The 7,414-nt window shown below is 37.5% G+C and overlaps 1 long non-coding RNA gene across 3 annotated transcripts in view; it reads left to right on the top strand.

Annotated features, from left to right (window-relative positions):
- The first annotated feature begins 1,720 nt into the window (after positions 1 to 1,720).
- The window catches only part of LOC130053452 (uncharacterized), an 8,657-nt gene continuing 2,963 nt past the window's right edge, over positions 1,721 to 7,414 (top strand). The window contains exons 1-2 of one of the 3 annotated variants that reach the window (XR_008802033.1): positions 1,721 to 1,745; positions 6,126 to 6,181. This is a non-coding gene — a long non-coding RNA (uncharacterized LOC130053452). Of the gene's footprint in view, positions 1,746 to 3,489; positions 3,953 to 6,016; positions 6,182 to 7,414 lie in introns of those variants that run through there. The other 2 variants (XR_008802034.1, XR_008802032.1) reach the window with 2 other exon arrangements.

Raw genomic sequence — 7,414 nt, 5'->3', positions numbered from 1 at the left:
GAATGAAAGGGATGCAGTGTTGTTGATAAACAAAACATCGGCCATGTATCTAAATGTTGGATTGCATGTGACTACAAACAAATTTCATCTCCTGTAAAGGGATTTGAATAATTCTGTTTAATAAGAAGATGAAAACAAGTCAGCCAATATGTACCCATGGCATGGGCCAATTTTCGTAGGTTGTCTATATTTTGCAGTTTCGTGGTATGTAATTTCATGTATATAGTCTCTGCATAATGATATCATATAATTTGAGTATTTCATTGCGAAATCCACAAAAATTGGTCCTCTATGAAATTTAATGATTTCACAACATTTCAATTTTTTTCAATATTTCTAGCTCACTAAACACAGATACATGTAGATAGATGGTATAAAACGTTAATTGATCTATACCGTCTGAATGAATATGACATACTTTTCCAGTCACAAATACCGTCAAAATTCCTAGTACGGCGTTCGCAACCGGCAACCATTTTCAAACATCTGAAAAGGAGCGAAATGGTTCACACAAAATGGCCGTCGATTGTGAAGTGCAGCTGAGGAAAGGGATGATTTTTTCCATTTCAAGTATTCGACACATCCATTTTTAAACTCCGGTTAGTTTCCCAATTTCAAAATGTTATTAGATGGTGATAGAATGTAATTGTCTAGTTCATTGCAAATGTTGCCGTATAAAAAACGATCAACTCTTCAGAGGGTCCACGTTCATTTCTACTCAAGTTAATCGTTCAAACATTTAAATTGATTACCTAATATCGCAAGAGGTACTTGATAATTTCATGAAATTTGTCGAACATCTAGATTAATTATATGAACGTCGAGAGATATTCAATACAATGTAATGCTATTGATTACTTTTTTGTAATGGCTGAAATTTAGTATCCTATAAGGGTTGCAAGTTTTTCTCTTTTATATCAAGGGTACCCAGACGTTTAGATATTTCTAATTAATACTCAGATGACCTATAAAGGACAGCAAAGAGTTTGCACCCCCTCGTGACTAGTCACACCCGCCGTTACTAGCATATTCTGATTAGGTATACAGAGTAATCTATATAAATACCATATGCAAGTGATAATGGAATATTGCCACACAAATATGGGAAGTTGACGGTGGAGAAGATGAAATCATCCCGTTTGTCATTAAGTTGTGTTGTTACGAGTAGTTTTCTGTTGGCATTTATGTTCAATAAAATATTCATATATAAAGCAAACATGTTTCTTAAAATACAAATACTCCCCGAAACTGACCATATTCATGAATGATATTATAATGTGTTATATTAACATTATCACTATTTTGAAATTTGTCGAGAATCAACAACGGGATTGTAAAAGTCACAATTTTGGTGCATCCCTTGTTGCTTTTCCTAATTATACATTAAGTTTTTAGTCTAGTCAATCTAGCAAATCACCTCAAAGTAATTGCAACAGAAACAAACTCGACGGAATTTAATAAACAAAAGTGTGATTAACAACATACAAAAAATCGGACAAAATCGGACAATGGAAAATATTTAAAATTTAGACTTAAATGTTTTAGTAAACCATCGATATTTTGTGGTGTTTACGGCACGCCGTACACGTAAAGGGGAGGGCAGGGTCTATAAGCCCGTGAACTGATACAATCGGAAGTTTCGTGAACTCAAACACACACAAATTGCATACGTCATACAATTTACTTTCGTTTTTACTAAAGGCCTAGTATTAATTCGTACCCGAGATGCATATTAAAAATCTTTTGTAAGTGGAGGTACATAATCAACACTAATAAGGATTTGATTGAGTTCACAGGGTTCTAATTAGGATGTGATTGAGTTCATGGGCTTCTAATTAGGATATGGTCCACTTCACGGGCCTGCCTCTAACACTAAATAGGATGTGATTGAGTTCACGGGCCTGACTCTAACACTAATTAGGATATGATCCAGTTCACGGGCCTGATTCTAACATTAATTAGGATGTGATTGAGTTCACGGGCCTGATTCTAACACTAAGCAGGATATGATGCAGTTTACAGGCCTGATTCTAACACTAATTAAAATGTGATCCAGTTCACGGGCCTGAGTCTAACACTAATTAGCATGTGATTGAGTTCACGGGCCTGATTCTAACACTAATTAACATGTGATTGAGTTCACGGACCTGATTCTAATACTAATTAGCATGTGATTGAGTTCACGGGCCTGCTTCTAACACTAATTAGGATATGATCCAGTTCACGGGCCTGATTCTAACATTAATTAAAATGTGATCCAGTTCACGGTCCCGATTCTAACACTAATTAGCATGTGATTGAGTTCACGGGCCTGATTCTAACACTAATTAGGATATGATCCAGTTCACGGGCCTGATTCTAACACTAATCAAAATGTGATTGAGTTCACGGGCCTGATTCTAACACTAATTAAAATGTGATTGAGTTCATGGGCCTGATTCTAACACTAACTAGCATGTGATTGAGTTCACGGGCCTGATTCTAACACTAATTAGCATGTGATTGAGTTCACGGGCCTGCTTCTAACACTAATTAGGATATGATCCAGTTCACGGGCCTGATTCTAACATTAATTAAAATGTGATCCAGTTCACGGTCCCGATTCTAACACTAATTAGCATGTGATTGAGTTCACGGGCCTGCTTCTAACACTAATTAGGATATGATCCAGTTCACGGGCCTGATTCTAACACTAATCAAAATGTGATCCAGTTCACGGGCCTGATTCAACACTAATCAAAATGTGATCCAGTTCACGGGCCTGATTCTAACAGTAACTAGCATGTGATTGAGTTCACGGGCCTGATTCTAACACTAATTAGCATGTGATTGAGTTCACGGGCCTGATTCTAATACTAATTAGGATATGATCCAGTTCACGGGCCTGATTCTAACACTAATCAAAATGTGATCCAGTTCACGGGCCTGATTCTAACACTAACTAGCATGTGGTTGACTTCACGGGCCTGATTCTAACACTAATTAAATTTGATTGAGTTCACGGGCCTAATTCTAACACTAAGTAAAATGTGATTGAGTTCACGGGCCTGCTTCTAACACTAATTAGCATGTGATTGAGTTCACGGGCCTGATTCTAATACTAATTAGGATTTGATCCAGTTCACGGGCCTGACTCTAACACTAATCAAAATGTGATCCAGTTCACGGGCCTGATTCTAACACTAACTAGCATGTGATTGAGTTCACGGGCCTGATTCTAACACAAATTAGGATATGATCCAGTTCACGGGCCTGATTCTAACACTAATTGAAATGTGATTGAGTTCACGGGCCTGATTCTAACACTAGTTAGCATGTGATTGAGTTCACGGGCCTGATTCTAACACTAATTAGCCTGTGATTGAGTTCACGGGCCTGATTCTAACACTAATTAGGATATGCTACAGTTCAGGGGGCTGACTCTAACACTAATTAGGATGTGATTAAGATCACAGGCCTCTAATTAGAGTTATAGCATTATTATTTATTTCCACAAATCACATTTTCATACAACTCTTTATAGTGAAATGTTACACACATCTATTTTGATTTAAATCGTATCATTGATTATTCATCTATAACTTAGACTTTTGAAATAGTTTATTATACCCCCCGCAACAAGTTGTGGGGAGGGGTATACTGGAATCGGGTTGTCCGTCTGTCTGTCCGTCCATCTGTAGACGCAATGGTTTCCGGGCTCTAAAGCATTATCCTTTCCACCTACCGTCACCATATCATATATATGGACTACCCATGGGATGAAGATGTTCCCTATCGATTTTGGGGTCAAAAGGTCAAAGGTCACGCGCACTGGACATCAAAGTAGCAATATGGTTTCCATTTAAATTCTTTAACGGCTTTTTTCATCGCATGGAGATGCTGTGTTCCTAGATACCTTTTGGATCATAATATTGAAGTTTTACCTATTTCCAACACCCTTTAGGAGATTGGGGTAAGCGAGGGGTATTCTTAGTGAGCATTGCTCACAGTACCTCTTGTTTTAACAGGTTGTTTTTTTTTAACAATAACTATCGGAAAAGACTAACAAAATTTATGTTCCTATCATGCATAAATCTAAATAAATCATTGATTTTGCAAAATCTGATGACATCATAGGAGGGTGGAATTACTTTAAGTTATGTTTAGTGCTGTGTGTATATATACATGCACTCATATAATTATATCTTCCCTCTTCCAGGGGGAGACATATTGTATTTGTACTTTCTGTCCGTCCTTCCTTCTGTCACAAAATCTTGTGAACGCTTCTCCACCTATATGGCTTATCAGATAGACTTGAAACTTTGTACAATGCTTCATTGTCATTTGCAGATGTGAATATTGTTGGGACGGGAGGATCCAATTGTTTTCCTAAGAGTTATAGTGGATCTAAGAGGGGTGGAAGATGTAAAATAGCTTATGAACTCTTCTCCTCCCATATGGCTTATTGGATAGACTTGAAACTTTGTACAATGCTTAATTGTCATTTGTAGATGTGCATATTGTCGGAATGGGAGGATCCAAAGTTTTTCCGAAAAGATATAGTGGATCTAAAAGGGGTGGAGGATGTTAAAATACCTTGTGAACACTTCTCCTATATGGCTTATCTGATAGACTTGAGAATTTGTACAATGTTTTAATGTCATTTGTAGATGTGCAAGTTGTAGGGACAGGAGGATCCAATTGTTTTCCTAAGAGTTATAGTGGATCTAAGAGGGGTGGAAGATATAAAATAGCTTATGAACTCTTCTCCTCCCATATGGCTTATTGGATAGACTTGAAACTTTGTACAATGCTTAATTGTCATTTGTAGATGTGCATATTGTCGGAATGGGAGGATCCAAAGTTTTTCCTAAAAGATATAGTGGATCTAAAAGGGGTGGAGGATGTTAAAATACCTTGTGAACACTTCTCCTATATGGCTTATCTGATAGACTTGAGAATTTGTACAATGCTTCAATGCCATTTGTAGATGTGCAAGTTGTAGGGACAGGAGGATCCAATTGTTTTCCTAAGAGTTATAGTGGATCTAAGAGGGGTGGAAGATGTAAAATAGCTTATGAACTCTTCTCCTCCCATATGGCTTATTGGATAGACTTGAAACTTTGTATAATGCTTAATTGTCATTTGTAGATGTGCATATTGTCGGAATGGGAGGATCCAAAGTTTTTCCTAAAAGATATAGTGGATCTAAAAGGGGTGGAGGATGTTAAAATACCTTGTGAACACTTCTCCTATATGGCTTATCTGATAGACTTGAGAATTTGTACAATGCTTTAATGCCATTTGTAGATGTGCAAGTTGTAGGGACAGGAGGATCCAATTGTTTTCCTAAGAGTTATAGTGGATCTAAGAGGGGTGGAAGATGTAAAATAGCTTATGAACTCTTCTCCTCCCATATGGCTTATTGGATAGACTTGAAACTTTGTACAATGCTTAATTGTCATTTGTAGATGTGCATATTGTCGGAATGGGAGGATCCAAAGTTTTTTCCTAAAAGATATAGTGGATCTAAAAGGGGTGGAGGATGTTAAAATACCTTGTGAACACTTCTATATGGCTTATCTGATAGACTTGAGAATTTGTACAATGCTTCAATGCCATTTGTAGATGTGCAAGTTGTAGGGACAGGAGGATCCAATTGCTATCCTTAAAGTTAAAGTGGATCTGAGGGGTGTAGGGTATAAAATAGTTTGTGAACGCTTCTCCTCCTATATGGCTTATCAGAGTTCATGTCTATCTTCCTGCCCATGCTTTCTCATCCATACTATTCAATACATTAAGGTGGATGTTTCCTATATTTTACGAATTAATTGGTTGATTGACAACAAACTTGGTACACTTGTACAGCATATATAAGGAGTAGAAGACCCCTATTGATTCTTAGGTCACATGGTCAGTCCACTCTTGACATAGGAAGGTATTGTCTGCTCAATATTTTGAATTGGTGTAACTACTATCAATTAAATGAGGCACGGGTATAACCCTTTCAATTTTGCAACTTGGGGGGGGGGGGGGGCATATGTGTTTTAGAAACATCTCTTGTGTTGTATTATATGAATTACAGTTTTTAGTGTGCTCAGTTTAGAGAATAGCATAAAAGTATTTGATAATTAAATATCTTGCAGATTGGCAGTTTACTCCATGCACCGACAGGAATGATAAACTGTGATATTCGTAAATGGTGAGCATTTATATTTTTAGCTCACCTGAGCCAAAGGCTCAAGTGAGCTTTTCTGATCAAAATTTGCCCGTTGTCTGTCGTCGTCGGCGTCATAAACGTTTTACATTTTCGACTTCTTCTCAAGAACCGCTGGACCAATTTCAACCAAACTTCCCACAAAGCATCCTTGAGTGAAGGGCTTTCAAGTTTGTTCAAAAGAAGGGTCATGTCCCTTTCAAAGGGGAGATAATCACAAAAATGCAAAAATATGTTGGGGTCATTAAAAAATCTTCTAATTAAGAGCCACTCGGCCAGAAAAGCTGAAATTTACATGACAGCTTACTGGCATAGTACAAATTCACGTTTATTAAAATCATGGCCCCTGGGGGTTGGATGGGGCCACAATAGGGGATCAAAGTTTTACATACAAATATATAAGGAAAATGTTTAAAAATCTTCTCAAGAACCACTGATCCAGAAAAACTGATATTTACATGAAAGCTTTCTGACATAATGCAGATTCAAGTTTGTTCAAATCATGGCCCCCGGGTGTTGGATGGGGCCACAATAGGGGATCAAAGTTTTTACATACAAATATATAAGGAAAATGTTTAAAAATCTTTTTCTCAAGAACCACTGAGCCAGAAAAGCTGATATTGACATGAAAGCTTCCTGACATATTTCAGATTTCAGTTTGTGAAAATTATGGCTCCCAGGGGTAGGATGGGGTCACATGGGGGATCAAAGTTTTGCATACAAATATATAGGAAAAATCTTTAAATACATATGTATGAGCCAAAGTGACTCAGGTGAGCGATGTGGTCCTTGGGCCTCTTGTTTGTATGTGGCTGTGGTAGACAATTTTTAGTTCATCCTAGCTCCTAATTATTCAAATCCATTGGCCAGGGGTTGTGGGGAAAACATGATTTACATCTACATCCTTACTTCTGAAAACAATGTCCACTTCAAAACCATGTATTAACAAGACAACAGTATTTTTCCAGTGAGGAAGAAGACCATGAAAGACACCACCAGTTTATAAAACAAGAGGCCCATGGGCCACATCGCTCACCTGTGTCACCTTGGTCCACATCAGAAGATTTTCCATATCTATTTGCATGTAAAACCGTAGTCCCTATTATGGCCCCAAACCTACCCCTGGAGGCCATGGTTTTTGCAAACTTGAATCTACACTATGTCAGAAAGCTTTCATGTAAATGTGAACTTCTTTGGTCCAATGGTTCTTGAGAAGAA

This window comes from Ostrea edulis, chromosome 3 (genome assembly GCF_947568905.1).
Source record: "Ostrea edulis chromosome 3, xbOstEdul1.1, whole genome shotgun sequence".
In the NCBI taxonomy this organism is placed as follows: domain Eukaryota; kingdom Metazoa; phylum Mollusca; class Bivalvia; order Ostreida; family Ostreidae; genus Ostrea; species Ostrea edulis.
The sequence above is the reverse complement of the archived record's forward strand: the minus strand, read 5'-3'. Positions and strand labels throughout refer to the sequence as shown.